The sequence below is a fragment of the Hemicordylus capensis genome, chromosome 1, assembly GCF_027244095.1.
Source record: "Hemicordylus capensis ecotype Gifberg chromosome 1, rHemCap1.1.pri, whole genome shotgun sequence".
NCBI classification, from domain to species: Eukaryota; Metazoa; Chordata; class Lepidosauria; order Squamata; family Cordylidae; genus Hemicordylus; species Hemicordylus capensis.
Window position 1 is genome coordinate 88,053,317 of NC_069657.1, and position 19,433 is coordinate 88,072,749.

The following is a 19,433-nucleotide window of genomic DNA, read 5'->3' on the forward strand; positions in this document are numbered from 1 at the left end:
CAGGAGTATCCTCTGGGCCTCTTGGTTCATCAATCAGTGATTAACTTTAAAAAAACAAAGCCAGCCCAAACTACTACTTCACTGAACAAAAGGAATGGCCAGTCAACAGCTGACATCCAGGTTAACTTCCATGGACATGTTTTTATGTTGCTTGGGGATGGGGGGCAATGTTCAGCTATCCCTCCCTCCCTTCTGCAGTCACTTGTATCTCCTGGATAGTGATCCCTCTATTTTTTTCATCTCCGTGCGGAATGAGTTTTGTTCTTGGCAGCAGTATCAAGGCACTGTGTTCACACATGCATTCAGGGTGGGACCCAAAATTAACTAAGTGGACATCAGAAAACTTGTGAGCGCGCAAATGTGCGCACGCCTTCAGTGCTCCTGGAACTATGTCCCCGAGAGCTGGGGGGTTCTCAGGGGGGATAGTTTCAGAAGGCACAGGAAGCTGCAGGGAGAAGGGGAGATCCTTGATAATTGCCCCTATCCTATCACCCTGCAGAGCATCCATGAAAAGTTGGCCTGGATGTACAACAATTCAATAACATTCACAGGCATCCTACATAAATCTTTTTCCAACACTAACACACTAACAGAATTTCAACTGAGATGCACTTTCAGGTTCTCCAGTACATTACCTGAAACACCATTAGCCCCTTCTGCACCAACACCTACGGATATGGTTACCCACTCACACAAGGCTTTTGCCTGCTGCTGCTGGCAAGTCTCACAACCTCATTTGGAAATCACAGTATGAACTCAGATAACATTTGGACTTTGTCTATTTGTTAGAGCCCAAAAAGAAGTATTGTGCAGCAAGAGGCATTCCTAGTGGCTGCTTCCCAACTGTGAAACTGCCCTGAAACATCTCCAAAGCCAACCTTTAATGTCTTTATAAGAAACATGCAAGACTTTGGGTGGGGACATTGATATATTCTAGACGAATAAATAGTTATGTTTTCGATTAGGTTCAAGTTTTTATGGGGTTTTTTTTGTTGCATTAAAAATACTTGCGGTGTCTGGTCCTGTGACTATGGATTTACTCCCCACTAAGAGCGCATAAAATACCATAAAAGTATGCATAACAGTAAGTGTGCATAAAACTACAACATTAATACTAATAAAATAGTGAATATGCAATCCATTTCTGACCAAGACCCCTATGCAGCTGAAGTAGAGTGTCACATGCTACCCCCTTTTCATTTTTAGTCTACTTTCCTAGAAGAAAGTAAGCTTATGAGATCATCTGGAACTGTGTGTGTGTCTGTGTGTGCCCTGCCCCTATCAACAAATTGGAACCGATTTGAACCAAATTTGGTACAATTGTAGGGACACATAGGGACATCTCGAAGGCATAGTTTGTGATGATGTCATCCACCCCAATTCAAGATGGCAGACGCATGAATATTTGAGGCACAATTGGGCGGACTTGTAAAGGGAGGAAAGTGAAGGGAGGGAGGAAAGTAGGCAGATTAGTTTTTACCAGAACAACTTGTTCAGGTGATGGCAGCATCAGTAGTCAGCATTGCTTGATTGCATGTGTGTGTGTCTGCCAACTGATGCCTTCATCTCCTTTGATGTGGCAATAGATCCCATTGTGCAACGCAGTGCCCTACACTGCCTCTTTCCTTATGTTTGAGTTAATAATGAGAAGTGGCAGCACCACAAAAAAAATAGTGAGGGAGGCACAGAAGGAGCAAAATGCATTTATGGGTGTGTGTGCTGTGTCCTACATGTTAGATTTCTGAAAGAGAAATGGGGGGCAAGTGGGGGGAAACTACTTGTCTGAGGGGGCATCCCCACCCGATCTGCTCTTGAGGGGGCAGAAGTGGAACAGGAAATGTGGAAAGGGCACTGGAGAACTGTAAACGAGAAAAGAAAGAGGATCTCAGGAGGAGAGATGTGGCTCTTTCTCAAGTGGTGGCCCTGTGCTGTTCAGATGGCTGGGAGTAGCAGAGAGAGGAAGGAGAGGCAACAGCAGGCATCTTATCACTCCACGAAAGATAAAATGTGCCATCAAGTCAGTTTTGACTCCTGGCACCCACAGAGCCCTGTGGTTTTCTTTGGTAGAATACATGAGGGCTTGTATACTCCTCCCACACAGTATGAGATGATGGCCTTTCAGCATCTTCTTATATTACTGCTGCCTGATATAGTACCAGCAGGGATTCAAACTAGCCACCTTCTGCTTGTTAGTCAAGCATTTCCCCACTGCACCACTTAAGGTGGACCTACCCCTCCACTGTCAGCCCAATAATTTGCTGCTTTGGGTGACCACCCCAGCCCACCTCATGGAAGGACCACCACTTTATATGATGACGTGGTGAAACCGAGCTATACAAATCCAGCCTGAGTGAAAGCAGTGCCTACCCTCATTCCAGTTCATGAGAAGCCTAGAAACAAGGCAGCAAAATATGTATGGAAAAACATATCTCTGCTCCCTGCACAGGACTGCATACTGTATTGCTTGATACATATCTCTAGAGACAGACCGCAAAAGCCAATCCATCCCTCTGGAGAGAAGAAAGGTGGTGATTTCTGCCATAATGCAAGGGAGGAGGAAACATCTACTCAATTCGAACCTCTTCCTTGTATTGTGATGAGAGGAAACAGAACCTCTGATTTCCTGCAGCAGCATGAAGAAAATGGCAGCTGCTATCAGTACAGCCACATTAGAGGGCCCAGGATGGTGAGGAATTGCAAATAGAGCCTGACAGGGCAACTGAAGTGAAGCAGCCCTCGATATTGGAGAACTCTGTGGGGAAATTCTGGTGCAATCAAGAAAGCTCATCTGTTGCAGCACAGCTAGACAGCTAGCCACATTCCATCCTGGAAGTGATCACAGTTGTTTTCCACACACCCTTTCCCAAGGCTTTGTTAAACCTTGGTTGTCGCCACTTGATACCGTAATCCCTGCTAACTGGGTAAAGAAGCACTCTTTAAAGTGGTGGCTCTCTTACAGGGCCTTTTCAAGATTCTACATAAGAACATAAGAAAAGCATTGCTGGATCAGGCCCAAGGCCCATCTAGCCCAGCATCCTGCTTCACACAGTGGCCCACCAGAGGCCCAGGGGCAGAATGTTCATTTGAGCCCTACCCCACCCCCCGCCCACTTTATCTGACTGACACACTGTACAGCATAACAGTACGTGGTGTAAAGTTCCACCAGCACGCGGTCGAATGTAACATTTGTACAAGAACACTTTGAGCAAGCGTTAAAAATGCACAAAATGAGTTCTGAAACAGTGCAGCCATTATATATAACTGTGTCCAACAGCATAATAACATAAATAAATAAAAAATAAAGAGAAATTCACTGATTACAGTTATGCAATGGTACTTCAGTATACAAGTTGTGCAAGTGCAAAAACTGTGCAAATGACATTACACAAGAGTATGCCCCAAATGTTAGCTATAATTCTGAAAGTTCCTCCTGCCACTCATCCACATTCTCTGCCGTAGCTCACTAAAGCCCCAGAGCTGCCCACTCACCCTGTCGTTCAGGCCCGGCTGCACATGATCACCAGGCAGAGCCTCTGTGTTTTCCTGTTGCCTTTCATAACAATACCACCTTAGAAGTGTTGCTTCTGCTGGAGGACAGTGCGAAGGTCAAGATGGACAGACAGGGTGGCCTTGTGGTTCAGGATGACCCCCGTGGGCTCAGCGGATGAAGCAGCTGGGGATGCTTTTTGGTAACCTTTGTGCCCTGCAGCAAACTCGTTTTTAGGCACAAAAGCTCTCTCTCTCTATCATAGAGTGACCCTTGCTCACTTGCCTTTCTGCTTTCATTCTTTGCAGTTCCTTTCTTTATCAGATTAACGATAATGAGTGGAATCAAAATCACATGGAGAAGGAAGGGAGCACTCTATATTCCAGGAACTGACTTTCAGTAAACATGAGTGATGTTTGTAGCACGAATTGTTTGCAAGCTGAGCTTCAGTCCCAGGGCTGACCCATTCATGAGCCCAGCTAAGGGGCTGCCTCAGATGGGGATTGATGGGAGGGGGGGGTTGGCATAGAGTCCTCCCATGAAATGCTCCAGCCCCTTCCTCTCCCCCCACACTTGCTCCTCCACTCTGTTGCTCTCTTCCTTTTAAAAGAAAGGGAATTTAAAAATGGAGGTGTGCTGGGCTCCCTCACTGACAAATTTTAAGAGAATTGTAAAGATCTTCCTGTCTCACCAAGTTGTTTTTTTTGAGAGCAGCAGACAGTAGAGGAAGCAGAGGCTCCTCATGCCTCAGCCATCAAGTCGCAGGTTGAGGGCTAGACTGCTCCGACAGCCATGAAGCGGAACACTTTGCTGCCCTGCTGGCACCTCTTAAGAGGAAAGGAAAAGGAAGTTTCCTTTTCCTTGTTCTAAGTTATTACACTCCTGCCTTGCATGTTACCTCTTTTTCCAACACCCGTCCCGCCGCCCAATCTTTTTGTTCCTTTCCTTTGCCATTCCCTTCATCTAATTGCACTCAACTTTTGCCCAGCCTCTTTCTTCCTGAGTGTGTTTAAGCAGGATTGCCCAATCCTTCTTCCGCTGGTCTTGTGGTAGCAAGCAGGAATTGTCCCCTTTGCTAAGCAGGGTCTGCCCTGGTTTGCATTTGAATGGGAGACTACATGTGAGCACTGTAAGTCCCCTCAGGGGATGGGGCCTCTCTGGGAAGAGCACCTGCATGCTTGCATGCAGAAAGTTCCAGGTTCTCATCCCAAGAGAGATGAGAGAGAAAGATTCCTGCCTGCAACCTTGGAGAAGCCACTGTCAGTCTGTGAAGACAATACTGAGCTAGATGGACCAACGGTCTGACTCTGTGTATGAAGAGAGAAGAAGTCCCAAGAAGAAGAAGTCTGTGTAAGAGGAAGAAGTCTCAAGAAGTCTGTCAAATACTATAGAGAGAATTTTGTTGCAGAAGTTGTTGCAGTCCCTAAAAAAATAGTAAGGAGCTAGAATTATTCACAGAATTGAGCCAAGAGATACTTTTTGAAAGCGATGGCTCTCTTATATTTAGCAGCGAGAGAGCAAATGTCTCTGTTCAGCCTGGCATACCTTTCCTCCTAATGGTTGTTGCCGATGTCTTGAGCGTTTTTTAGATTGTGAGCCCCTTTGGGGCATGGAACCATTTTCTCATCCTTTCTGGAATGCAAACCCTTTTGAGAACTTTTTTGTTGAAAAGCAGCATCTAAATGTTTTATGATTGTTTATTGTTGTTGTTGTTGCTTGTTGTTAGGCCTGTGAAAAGATTTGATTTTGAAGCAGTGGAGCTAACTCATTTGCACCTTGCCCCTGGCCCCACATGGAGGCAACTGCTCTTACCACACACACACTTACGTCTATGGAAAGCAAACCATGCACAACCCTGGTGACAGGTCCCTGCTAACTGGGCAAAGGGGAACTTTTAAAAGTAGTGATTCTCTTTATTTAGCAGGGGGAGAGCAACTGGCCCTATCCATCCCCAGCAGAGTATCCCTCCAGTGACTGTTGCTGGTATCTATCTTATATTTCTTTTCAGATTGTGAGGCCTTAGGGGCAGGGTAACCTTTTTGTTGCCCATAGGCAAAAAGCCTTTTGCCGCCCTTTTGAAAAAACTCCTGGGGGTGGCAAGGGGATAGTTCTCCCTTTTACTTAGATTTGAAAAAAAGCCGCAGCAGCAGCAGTAGTGCGTGGGGGTGGAGCGACCGGGTGGGGCAAAAATTATCCCTTTTGCCCCTAAGGATTGCTGGTGGTGGGATGGGGCACGGTGGTGGCGGCTGGCTGCAGCTGCAGGGAGGGTGAGGGGGCGAGGAGGGGAGAGTCATGTTGCCCCTTTTTATTTATTTATTTATTTATTTATTTAAAAATTTAATAGACCGCCCAATCCACAGACTCAGGGCGGTGTACAAAACAAGAGTAACATCTTTATTCTTTTTCTAAAAAATAAAAATAAAAAAAATTAAAGGGCAAACGCCGGGCAGAAAAGAAATGTCTTTTAAAAGGTTTTAAAGGCTGAAAGGTTTTCTTCTTCTTCTTTTCAATAACTTTTTGTTCGATTTTCCCACAACATATGTTGTGGCTGAAAGGTTTTTAAGGCAGACCGAATCTGGTGAGAGAGTTCCAAAGTGAAGGGGTATCAACAGAAAAAGCCCCTCGATAGGCCCTAGTACTATGGACCTCTCTGAGACCAGGGACTGAAAGAAGGGCAACCTGAAAAGAACTCACAGGACGGGACAGGACTGGCCGGGAGAGGCGGTCCTGAAGGTAAACAGGTGCTAAGCTCTGAAGGGTTATAAAGTTAAGAACCAGCACTTTGAATTGGACCTGGAAGCAAGGTGTAACTAGGAATATGCACAAAACCACCTGGTTTGGTTCGAGTTCAAACCAAACTGGAACCGGGACAGTTTGGTTTTGGCCTCCTTCGGACCCCGCCCTCTGCAGGGGGGGATTCAATGAGCAATTTTTTTTAAAAAAAAAATGTTTAACTTACCCCCTCCGGGGGCTTCTCCAAGGTGGCGGGGAGGCGCTCCACGGAGGTTCCCCCTTCCCCCAGCGGCCTCCTGGGGAGTTGAAACTTGCCTGCTTCAGGTGTCTTCGGCCCTTTCCGGGCCTATTCCCTGGCCCCAGCAGCCATTTTGGAGGCCACCGCACCTGCGCAGTGGGACCCTGTGTGGCCGGGTCATGAGCCCTGATGGACCCCAGAAAGGAGTGGCCACAGGGCAGAGCACTCACTACCAATGCACACTGACTCAAAGCGCCCACTAAGGAAGGAACAGAACCACTGCAAAACAGTGTCTCCAACCCGTGCAGGCGCTCCAGAAGGATGCCATGGTCAATGGTATCGAAAGCCGCTGAGAGATCTAAAAGGACAAAGAAAGGGACACTACCCCCATCAACATTTTTTACCTCTAAGCCTGCCGTGCAGGTGGCAGCAGCAAGCTCCAGTTCCTTCCTCCTCCCCTTCTGGAGGAAGGAGCTGGAGCTTGCTGATGCCGCCTGTACAGCAGGCTTAGAGGTAGAAAAGGGGACACTGTGACTCTCCACTCCTCGCCCCCTCACCCTCCCTGCAGCTGCAGCCGGCCACCACTGCCTAGCCCCATCCCTCCACCAGAAATCTTTAGGGGCAAAAGGGAGAATTTTCCCCTTTCTCGGTTGGCCCCCCCAACTGCAGCTACTGTCGCCACTGTGGCTTTTGTCCAAATCAAAGTTAAAGGGGGAACTTTCCCCTTGCCCCCACTCCCTGGAGCTCCTGCCGCTGCTGCCACTCCTCAGATTTTGCTGCTGTAGGCAGACTCCTCCTCTGCCTCTGCATTAGTCCACACCTACTTAGGGGACAGGGATCCATCTTGTTTGTTTGTTTGTTTATTATTTATCTATGTAAACCACTTTGGAAACCTTGGTTGAAAAGCAATATATAAATATTTGTAATAGTTGTAAGTAGACGTCTTAAAGAATAGCGAAGCTGTGGGAAGCCCCTCGAATGTCTGTCAATCTACACAAGAAATCCTGGGAAATGTAGTCCTTCCCAGCACTTTACATAAGAAAATAGGAACAGCCCTGCTGGATCAGGCCCAAGGCCCATCTAGTCAGGCATCCTATTTTGCACAGTGGCCCACCAGATGCCGCTGGAAGCCTACAGCAGGAGTTGAGGCCAAGCCCTCTCGCCTGCTGTTACTCCCCTGCAACTGGTACTCAGAGGCATCCTGCCTTTGAGGCTGGAGGTGGCCCACGGCCCTCCTCATGGGGAAAGTGCTGGAAAGGACTACATTTCCCATCACTCCTTCTGCATGCAGTTTCAAAACATCGCTAGGGCTTCCTGCAGCTTTACTTCCTTTCAAGAACCCTCCCTCCCCAGTGTTGTGCACAGTTTGCTCTACACACAGAGGTAAGTAAGCAGTAGAAGCAGCTGCCTCTATGCAGGGCTGGGGGTGAGCTGCAAATGATTGAACTTGGGTGTCTTGAAGCCAAATATTTGCACAGGCCTATTGGAAATTATGTGGAAAGATCTCAGAGCCTAAGGGGGAAGGGCTTTGCTCAGAGAGAATAATACAGTGAGGAGGCATCGTAATTGCAGACACTGTAATGAGGAAGTGCAGCAATGCAGGTGGCAAACGCAATCACTTTGCAAACATTTGCTACCAGTCTCACAATGAGATCAGAAGTGCAGTCTTTCAAGCAAGGTCATCATCATGGGACAATGTAAAGGAGAGGTTTTCTATTGGCACACAGTCAGGAACAAAGTAGTGTACAGTCTAGGAATTCCCCTAGTTATAAAGAAAATCAAATACTAATAAATGTGATATGTAATCCAAAAACGCAAATGTCTATTTGCGGGTGATATTCTTATGTCAGTGGCCAGAATAGCAGCCTGCTCAATGTTGGGAATTCTCTCTCGTAGGAGAAACCCCTTTTCATTATAGCAGAGTGCACAGAGGCACAACACAGTGGAATTTAGTTAGTCATGCGTGTATGCTGAGAGTAAAGTAACTTGGAGCCAGTTCATAGTTTCAAATCAATATAAATGGTATTTATTAGAGAACTCCATTCTAGATAGGAAAGTGAGGAGTTAAGATCTCTAATCTAGCTAGCTAGCTGGATGCAGATGGATTCTGCATCTCTGCACATATGGTGCAGGGAGAGAGGAGCTTGCATGTTGCAAGGTAGAAGGAAGAGAAGAGGAAGGGAGAGAGGAAGGAAGTGGCTAGAAGGAAGGAACTCCCTAAGATTAGCAATCTACATAACAAAGGGATAGTGTCAGAGCAGTAGAGAAGGGATGACCAATGTCTTGACCCTCTAGCCCTCTGACTCACTAGTCTGTCCTCCTATGTCATTGAGACAAGAGACAGCATATGTCACTTCCAACACTCAGAAGATTCAGAGCAACCAAAACTTCGATATTAGCTCCTCACAGCGAAAGTGATCTCTCCTGGAAAATGCAAGACTGAGAAATATTGATTTAAAACATTCTTCTTATCCCCCCCTTTCCCCCAATGATTAGATAATGAAATCAGGCAGATAGGAACTATTATTAGTTGTTGGTGTGGTTGGCCTTATTTTCTTTTGAAAAATTATTAGATTGGTTAACATGATGTGCATTCTAACTATAAGGCTCCATTCAGAGCTCCAGCTGCAAGTGAAGCAGCATTACATTTATCCCTATAAGCGACAATGGGGATAAATATGGTCATGCTGTTTGCACAGCCGTTGGTTTTTAGAAGCATTAGGGCTGCCTCCCTGCAATCCCAATAGATCTGTTAGCCAATGTCTATATAGCAGGGGGGAACTGGCATCTTGACTTCCTCTGTGCTTAAAACTGGGGTCATTATAGTGAGTGACTCTGTTCTGCTCCCAGAATAACTGATCATTGATCACTGTGGCCAATTAGACATGTCTGGTTATAGCACTGGTCTGGTTTCCTCAATTTTACTATATAGTCCCATCCATCTAATGGGCAATAAGTGGGTATTTGTTTGATTTCTTTACCCAGGATTAATCTGCAGCAGCAACCAAAAATCTGGGCAAACAAACAATGGATTTTAATAAGCCAAGGAAGTCCAAATGGAACCCTGAGGCTTTAAGAAGTCTGAAGAAGGACCAATTCAGTGGCAGCCATACAATTCTTTTCTCTCTCTCTCACTCACTAGCTGTAGAGAAAGAAGAAATCCCTGTATGGTGCCTGGAAAAACTGAAGTGAATACTGAATCAGTGTTGCTTAGACAATCCTATCCCTGTTCATCTATGGAGCATGAAAATGGATGACTAGAACAAATCAATTCTGCTTCACATCCCTTTCCCCTACAAGATGTGAAGATCCGTTTTAGTGTTACATAAACAGCATCACACAATTGCATCCTTAAGACAAATATTATGCCTTCAGTGTTCTGCTAGGGGAAAGGTCTCCATATAAACTAATTATTAGTGGTAAGCTACTTCCTAGAGAGGAAATAGCATAGGACATTACTTTAAAGGGCAGTTTTCTGGGTTGACTGGGGCCCATACACTACAGCAAATGTTACTGGCACATAGGACTATGGTTGATTAATAACCTAAATCCTCTTTGCATTTTAATTGTTGCATCCCTAAGGTAACTAGACAAGAGTAAAAGATACTCCCTCTTTATATCAAGATTGTGCAAGCTGCCAGGCCTAATTGATAAGGTATGTAATACATGGTCCTGAAATCTGAAAACTATCTAGAAGAGAGGAGAATAGGCTACAGGTGGAATACTGTAACATTTGATCCTTCAGCACTAGAAGGACAGCAACCCTCCATCCAGCTGGAGAACAATGGACTATCAGACTTGTCAATCAAAGACGTCCTCAGCAGAATAGTTTATGTTTGGCTGAAAGTTTGTGCCATATGAATTTTCCACATAACAGAATCATGAATCTGATTCCTTCTTTCTTATTTTATTTTTACATTTATATCCTGCTCTCCTCCAGGGAGCCCAGAGCAGTATACATGGTTATGTTTATCCTTCCAACAACCCTATGAGATATATTAGGCTGAGAGAGAAGTGATGGGCACAGAGTCATCCAGTTAGTTTCATGACTGAACAGAGATTTGAACATGAGTCTCCCCATTCCGAGTCCAGCCTTCTGGCCATTGCATCATGCTGGCTCTCTTATGACTATCCCACACACACCCATCTTAATCATTTGCACCCCCTGAATTGCTCCCCCCCTTGTGTCTTTCTTTTCATATAATGGCTTCACCTAACACAATATAGCTTGAATTGTTGGTAGTTGGGACACTTCATGATTTGTTCCAGGTGTAGTGTAGGGAATTTTAACATTCTTATGTAGAATATGGGGGAAATAATAGATTTAAGTCAAAAGAAAAGATTGTTTGATCCGTGCTGCTCTCCTTTGCTACAAAATGGCATTTAATAGGCCAACAGATGTTCTACTGTGAAGTCAGAAGCAACACATTCCTGATTGATTGAATGAATGCTTGCATGATCACCACCATCTTGAGAAATGCTGATCAATAACAAACCAGATTGACATATGGTATGGTGACAGGTGTCATATATGTCTCGTCTATTTATGCTCAAGATCTTGGGGAGAATCCATGGCTTTGAATGCATCCCAGGTTAAATTCCCAGCATCTCTAGTTAAAAGGCTTAGATAGCAGGTGACAGGAGAGACCTCGGCTGAGACTAGAGATCCACTGCTGGTTAGGGCAGACAATACTAGGCTAGGTGGATCAGTGGTCTGATGTTATAAAGTTGTTCCATATGTCCTGTGAGCATGGTTTGCCTGTAAATCTCTAACGGTCATTGTATCAATATGCAAATTGTCTTCAATAGGAGAGTCAAAGGATTTTTGTTCCTCATGAGTGCAAAATAGTTTATTACATTTAATTTAATTAATTTATTTATTTAATGATGAATAAATATGATGATGACAGGTATAACATGTTAACAAGGTCACTGCAGACATTTCACAACAACAAATATTTATATACTGCTTTTCAACAAAGGTTTCCAAAGTGGTTTACACAGAGAAATAATAAATAAATAAGATGGATTTTCACCAGTAGCATGATCCCGGTGTCTCAACTTGTTGTACAGGCATCTATTCCTTTAAGTTAAAAGCTGATTCAGCTATCACTTTCCAATCTATGTTTTACGTGGGCTACTCAACTTAAAAAAAAAAAAGTAAAGCAACACGTATTCATTAACATTTATGTATATGTATATAATCCTCTACTTTATCCCCCAACACTGCAAACATTTTAAAAACAATTGCAAAACTGCTCTGAGAATTTGGGGTGGAGAGATGTGTTCGTAATGTCAAGGGAACAAGCCAGGCAGCCTCCACAACTGACTTATCCTTGGTTCAAACTGACCACTCTAAAAAAGATGTAGAACTATTTCATTAGAACTTGTCCTAGAACAGAAAATGGTATTGAGCCAACCAGTGAGCCAACCACCCTCACTGTTCTTAATATGTTACCTCAAATTGTCAAAGGCTGGCTTTGCAAATTTGCCTAGATGAACCCACTGCAAGTAAAGAAAGAAGAGTTTCTTTTCCAAAACAACCTACAAATGATAAAAGAAAACCAACTAAAAATTCTAATACAGTAGTTGTTTTTAAAAAAAACACCATTATATTCTAACTGTTTAAAAGGCTGTTATAGGTTGATGAAATTTTGTCTGGCAGAATTTGCACATCCTTTGTGACAGGAAAACTAGGCAGTGTGCATGTACTTGGTCCTGGTTTGTGTCTTTATGTTAAAAAAACAACAACAGGAAGTCATGCTAGCTTCACACCAGGCAGTTCTTTGGCTGATTCAGGAATATTGGGTCTGGTTTGATATGTGATCGTTAGGGATTTCCCCTTCCAGGCTTCAAAACCAGGGTGGTTCATGTCAGGCCTAGTGAGATTATCAAACGCAGAGCAGTGGGAAATCCATACTACAAGACTGAGAAATGTTACCCTTCATTTGTATAATTTTAGTGTGCTGGAATGCAACCAAAGAAGCTTTGTTCAGGCAATCAGGAAGTGATTTCTTCAGGTAAAAAGAGCCAGGATATGGGAAATATAGTACTAAAGAATAATCTTGCTTATCCGAGGTAGATAAACCATAGAAAGAATAATTATTTGATGCATCTCTTTTATCAAACTCATGTGAATACCAAAACTGTAGGATTTTTGTCTTATTCCAGGGTCATTGTCTTTGTCTTATTGTCAAACTTGGGTCCCCAGATGACTCCAAAGGCCATTGTGGCTGAGGATTATAGGAGATGAAGTCCAATAACATCTGGGGACCAAGTTTGAGAAGCCCTGTCTCATGCTGCTCAATTTATTAGTAAAACCAGTATAAATAACCTTCAATGTATGGTTTTAAATTGAGACACTGTGCCTAAAATCATACTGCAGGAGTAATTCTAACACTGATTCACTAGCTGGTATAATCGGTCTTCCCAGCAACATGCCACCACTGAGTGACCAGATACAAAAGGACATGCAGCCCTTCTCTGTATAAAAAACTGCACCTGCTGGAAATTCCCTCTTCGACACAGTTATTAAAGGTTCCAGAATCTTCACTTTTGCCTTTGCTCACCAGATCACCTTCTGAACCCGAGTCCCAGGTCAAGGCAGTGGCCAGAAGTGCCTTCTACCAGCTTTGGCTGATATGCCAGCTGCATCCGTTTCTCAGACAAACAACCTCAGAACAGTGCTGGTATATGCTGGTACCCTCCTGATTCTACTACTGCGATGCACTCTATGTGGGGCTGCCTTTGTACGTAGTCTGGAAACTACATCTGGTACAGAATGTGGCAGGCAGGTTGGTATCTGGGTCATCTCAGAGAGACCATATTACTCCCATATTGAAAGAGCTACAATGGCTGCCAATATTTCAGGCAAAATACAAGGTACTGGTTATAACCTATAAAGCCCTAAATAGCTTGATTGTTTGATTAAGTGCCGTCAAATCAGTGTCGACTCTTAGCGACCACATAGATAGATTCTCTCCAGGATGATCTGTCTTTAACTTGGCTTTTAAGGTCTCTCAGTAGTGCATTCTTGCTGTCATAATCGAGTCCATCCACCTTGCTGTTGGCCGTCCTCTTCCTCTCTTTCCTTCAACTTTCCCCAGCATTATAGACTTCTCAAGGTGGCTGGGTCTTCGCATAATGTGTCCGAAGTATGACAATTTAAGCCTGGTCATTTGTGCCTTGAGTGAAAATTCTGGATTGATTTGTTCTATGATCCATTTGTTTGTTTTCCTGTCTGTCCATGGTATCCTCAAAAGTCTTCTCCAGCACCAAAGTTCAAAACGTCAATGCTTTTTCTATCTTGCTTCTTCAAAGTCCAGCTTTTGCATCCATAAAGTGTCACGAGGAAAACCATTGTCTGAACTATTCTAATCTTTGTAGGTGTAGACACGTCACAGCATCTAAATATCCTTTCCAAGGCCTTCATTGCAACCCTATCAAGTGCTAGTCTGCGGCGTATTTCTTGACTGCTTGATCCTTTACTGTTGATGGTTGATCCTAAAAGGCAGAAGTTATCCACCACTTCAATGTCTTCATTGTCAATTTTGAGGCTTGTTGCTGTACCCGTTGTCATTAGTTTAGTCTTCTTTACATTTAATTGTAGTCCCATTTTTTCACTGTGCTCCTTGACTTTCATTGACTAAAGAGCTTAGGCCCTGGGTATTTGAGAGAATGTCTTCTTCGTGATGAACCCCACTGCCCATTGAGATCATCAAGAGAGGTCTGTCTGCAGTTGCCACCGACTTGTCTGGTGGCTACTTGGGAATGTGCCTTCTCTGCTGCTGCCCTGAAGCTTTGGAATGTGCACCCTCCTGAAATAAGAGCCTCCCCATCTCTTACAATTTTTTTAAAGTTCTTAATGATGCATCTGTTCACCCAAGCTTTTCATTAAATACTGTTTTAATTGTATTTAATATTGTTTTAAAATTTTAAGTCATTATCATGTTTTAACTTTTTCTGTTGTCATTTGTATTGTTTTATTGTAAACTGCCCAGAGAGCAAGTTTTGGGCAGTATAAAAATATGTTAAATAATTTAAAAAAAATTATTTATTTATTTATTTATTTATTTATTCATTCATTCATTGATTTAAAATATTTTTATACTGCCCAAAACATGCATCTCTGGATGGTTTATAATTAAATAATATTAACAATTATTTTGCAACAATTGTTTACATTATTATTATTATTATTATTATTATTATTATTATTATCATCATCATCATCATCATAATATACATAAGTATACATTCATAATAATTATAATATATAATACATTTATAATTATAATACATTTATTATGCATTTATAATAATTATAATAATTGGTTTACAATAATAATATTCCCTTGCAATATAATAATATTCCCTTGATATATGCACATATTTCACATATACATCATTAATATTTTGCACTGGCTCATAATGCTTTCTGTTACATCCCAGACCGTGTTGCAATTCTGTATGCCTTCTCTTGACTCTAATTTTCTTGTGTTTTGATAGGTGATTTGGATCTCCCAAGCATCACAACTGTTTTGCACCTGCTCCTCAAATTCAGTTCCTCTTAGCTGCTGCCTCAGCCCATTGGCTGAGGAAAAAAGCCTCTGAAAGACAATCTGGTTGGCCTGATGTGAAAGGGATTTTGCTGGTGTTAGGATGTTTGATTACAAGAGAGGATTGATCTCAGCTCCCTTTTCTCGTCAGCTTCTATCCTTCTGATAGAGAACAAATGGGAAAAAGTTGCTTTTGTTAGTTCATTTCCTCTAACAAGACTGAAGATTTGATGCTTTATTTATTCCTGTGCTTTGGCCAATTACTCACTTTGTAAGCTAGTCTATCATGAACAAACTTGAAGAAGTGATAATGCTTGGTAATTGGTAAATCTAAAGGGGTCAACGTGGCACAAAATCATTGTTTAGTACCACTGGTTAAAGCTAGATTACATTTGTGCAATGTATAACTCATATGAGTAATAGCCACGTACATGTTAGTTAAATATTATCTTATCTAGTTAGTTAAATATTATCTTATTGTGAGCCCTTTGGGGACAGGGATCCATCTTATTTATTTATTATTTCTCTATGTAAACCGCCCTGAGCCATTTTTGGAAGGGCGGGATAGAAATCGAATTATTATTATTATCATCATAATCATCATCATCTTATCTATCACAAAACTAGATGCCAACCAGTGCAAGAAGCAACTATATGAAGAGGGTGTACACACGACTGTGGGGGAGGCAGGGTCAAACATACCTTCCCAGATGATTGTCATAGTACTGTGTGGCGCATGCCTCACACACCCACATGATCTGTGCTACTCCATGTGGTTCAGCTCTCTGGAGGCCAGGGAAATGAGTCCTGGACTCCAGGAATCCCAAGACACACCATACGAGCAGCACGGTGTGCATTCAGAGATTCCCCCTTGAGCTGGATGCTCTAGGCACCCAGTACTTTGTATGCTCAGGCTGCCTGCAGGCCGAGCATACACATGACCCCGGACCTGGGATAAAGGGTGCTCTTGTGCCCTTTAACCCAGGTTAAAAAAAACTCAGGCTACTGGGGGAAGCAGTTCTGGGATCGCCCTCAATCCTGGCTCTGCACATGATCCTGGGCTGCTCATGTGCTGGACTGCTCATGTGCACAGCCTCAAAGTCTTTTTAGATGGACCTTCCCAGACATAATTGAAAACTGTTGTTTCATTTATTGTACAGACTGGGCAAAACAGTAAAAGGGTCAGGACTTTCTCTTATGAACTTTGAAAGAAGTAGTTTCTTCTACCTGAAATTTCAATAAAGATCCAACTTGTTATGGCTACTGACTTCAATAAATAAAGTAAATAATTTAATTGTAATTATAAGGAACACCTTGCAGTAGGATAGGATGGCGGAGTGTTTAACTCCCTGTGAAATGAACTGTAAAGATTTCCCTCAATCTGGGAAATTCTGGTAGTTTTAGTGTTTTATTTGCCATTGAGGTAAATGTAATGTCAGGTTGCTCCCAGGTTAACTCATCAGCAGGCCTGGTCCATGCTGACTGAAAAGATTTGTCTAGGGTGGTAGATTTTCATGAAGGGCAAACCTTTATTCATTGATTGATTTATGAATGAGTAATTCTCCTCCCCCTTGCCCTTTTCTGTTCACCTTGCCTTGCCTCCTCTTCTCTCCTTGTCTCTCCTCCTCCTCCTCCTCCTTTCCCATTTAAAAATGAGCACGCTGTAGGGAGCTGTTCAGCTGCATGCCACCCCAAGCTGTCCTGGAAAAAGAGGCAGGCAGCAGAACAGAGCTTCAGTACCAGATGAGAAAGAGGTAGTGAGGCTAGGCTAGGCAAGGCAAACAGAGCTGTGTAGTAGTTCATTCACTGAGGCTGTGCACACGAGCAGCCCTACCCAGGTTAGGGAAGCCCTACCTGGGTAGGGCTGCTCATGTGCAGTGCTGGGATCAAGGTAGATCCCGGTGCTGCCTCCCACGCAAGCCTGAGTTTTGTACCCAAGCTTTTACCTCAGTTAAAGGGTCTGAGCGTACCCTTTACCCCAAGTATGGGGTTGTGTGTATGCCCGGGCTACATGGAGTTGCCTAGAGTGCCCAACTCTCAGGGGAATCCCCCAATGCACCACACTCATTGTGCAGGGCATTGTGGGATTCCTGGAGGCTGGGAAAACGAGTCTGGGCCTCTAGAGATCTGTGATGCTCCATGTAGCATGGATTGTGTGGGCACACACCAGCACGCCGAAGGGAACATCAACAGTCATCTGGGGGCAAAGTAGGTCCATCACTGCCTTCCTCCCCGCCTTGTTAATGATCGTTGAGTATAGCCTTACTGGCTGCTCACTTCAGGCCTGTTGCAGGTATGCACAGAGCGAGCAAAGGGGGAAGACTGCCCAGGACCTCACAAAGATGTACAGTATACCTGCATAGGATTTCATATCTATTTCCATTTTTGAACCTTCAACTGGACAAGATAATAACTGAACTGTCATGCACTTAGCTGGAAACAGGGGAATATCCTTAATGGGTTAGAAGAGATTTGTTCACATTGTGATCAACATATTTAGCGTTCTAGCACAAAATCTGCTCAGTTTTTGAAAATCTTTCTAATCTCAACTTTCATTGTAACGTCAGAAAGATATTCACTTCCATGAACATGAACCACTTCTTTATACTATGCCATCAAATAACAAGGAGATATTCAAAGTTGCCTTAGAGAAACAATGAAGGCTCTGGGCCCAGCAAATATTTTTACTCTGTAATTAATTCACTAATGAAAAAACTATAGAAATATATACCCAGCCTTTCCATGCCAAAAGGCATGCTCAGTACTGCTTTTAGAGCTGCCCAAGTATTGCATGTCATGTTTTATTTTCCTATTAGCGTCTCTTGAAATCTCCCTGGCCCAGCCCTAAGATTGTTCTCCTACCTCCATCTTAATAAGTCTTCAGAATAATCAGCAGCATAATATGACAAATCTAAATGTGATCCAATGTTAATGTATGTTATTTTTGCTTTCACTTGGGTCTTTATCAATAGGGGCCTATCAACGAGTATAACACAGGCCTGTATTCATATAATATAGGACTATAATGCAGTATAATATGAGTGGAATACAGAATCCAAGCAAAATAGGACAGTGAAAACCAACTGTTGAGTGGCTGGATACATGGAGGCAGCCTACAGCTGTGTGCATATATCTGTGCATTAGAGCATCTGTATTTTCTCCACAAAACATGGATGCTTAAAGAACATCTGTTTTCTTCTCTTCATTGGTCATATATACTGCAAGGATTGAAAACCACTTATCAGTCAGAGGCAAATGAGAATATTCTTCCATAAGTTCTATTCATGATTTGAAAAAACAACACCACCCTTAAGACACTATTTTTAATATTTAAATTCAATCATGCTCTGAAAAGCATGGAGAGTGAAAGTTAATGTGCCACTTTAACTTTTGTACCATGTAAGCAGTAAAGCCTTTGTGCAGTCTTGCATATTATGATGGTTTACAAATTAGACACTCTGCCTTGATCTGTTAGCTCAACATTGGACTGGAGAGGGCTGCATGTTGAGGCAGAAATTCTTGCAGTGAAAGGTAGCTTTGATTTGGGTCCCGAACCTGGGCCCAGAATATCTGTGGCACAACTATGAAGTCTACTTCATCTTTCTTCATCTTGAGGACATTGCTGTTAACTGTGAATGAGCTGCTTGCTTCCAACTATGTAATCCAGTTGGGTAGATTGCCAGTGTAATGTAAGTGATATACTGAGTTTATTTTTGTTCAGGTTGCCCAGAGGCCTTTTAGGCACAAGGTTCCCATAAATGGAAAGTTATAGTTAGTATTACTCTTATTGAATAGCACCTGAAAGAGCTATGAGCAGCAAGTGCTGATTTGTCTCCTCAGGGAAAGAATTCCATAGTTTCATCCCATTCTTGGAGTGCCATCTGGTTTGCTAGTTACTAAGAGAGGAAAGGGGAGGGGATATCCAAAAAGCTGAACGTTTTCCATTAAAAAACTCTCTGACGCTAGCCTCTGTTTAAGAGCCTATTTTAGAATATTGAATTTATTTGGAAGTGTGTGCAGACATGGAAACTTTGAATGGTTGGCCTCATTATACTTGTTGATGGAACCTGCATTCTGGTCCCAAGGACCAAAGTATAAACAAACAGTATAAAACAAAACAACATTTGATGACGTTTGGATTTTATCCCCAGGCATATTCCATAGGTCACTGTGCCTTCAAAGCCAGGTATGCTATGGACAATTCCAAAGACTAATCAGATGAAAGGAGAGCAATCGTAGGATCACAGAAGCATACCCACATTCATGGGTCAAACATGTACATGCTTTCTGTGATGCCTTCATTGCTCAGCTAACTGAGCAGAGGCACCTTTTTAAAGTGGTGATTCTCTTTATTTAGCAGGGGGAGAGCAACTGGTCCTATCCACCCACAGCACAGTACTTCCAGTGACTGTTGCTG

At 43.0% G+C, this 19,433-nt stretch overlaps 1 long non-coding RNA gene across 1 annotated transcript; it reads left to right on the forward strand.

Moving 5' to 3' along the window:
- Nucleotides 1-7,793: 7,793 nt before the first annotated feature.
- Nucleotides 7,794-16,335, forward strand: LOC128339958 (uncharacterized). The gene is made up of 3 exons (XR_008313359.1): nt 7,794-7,841; nt 10,041-10,113; nt 14,967-16,335. It is a non-coding gene; the product is annotated as an uncharacterized LOC128339958 (long non-coding RNA).
- The last annotated feature ends 3,098 nt before the right edge of the window (nt 16,336-19,433 follow it).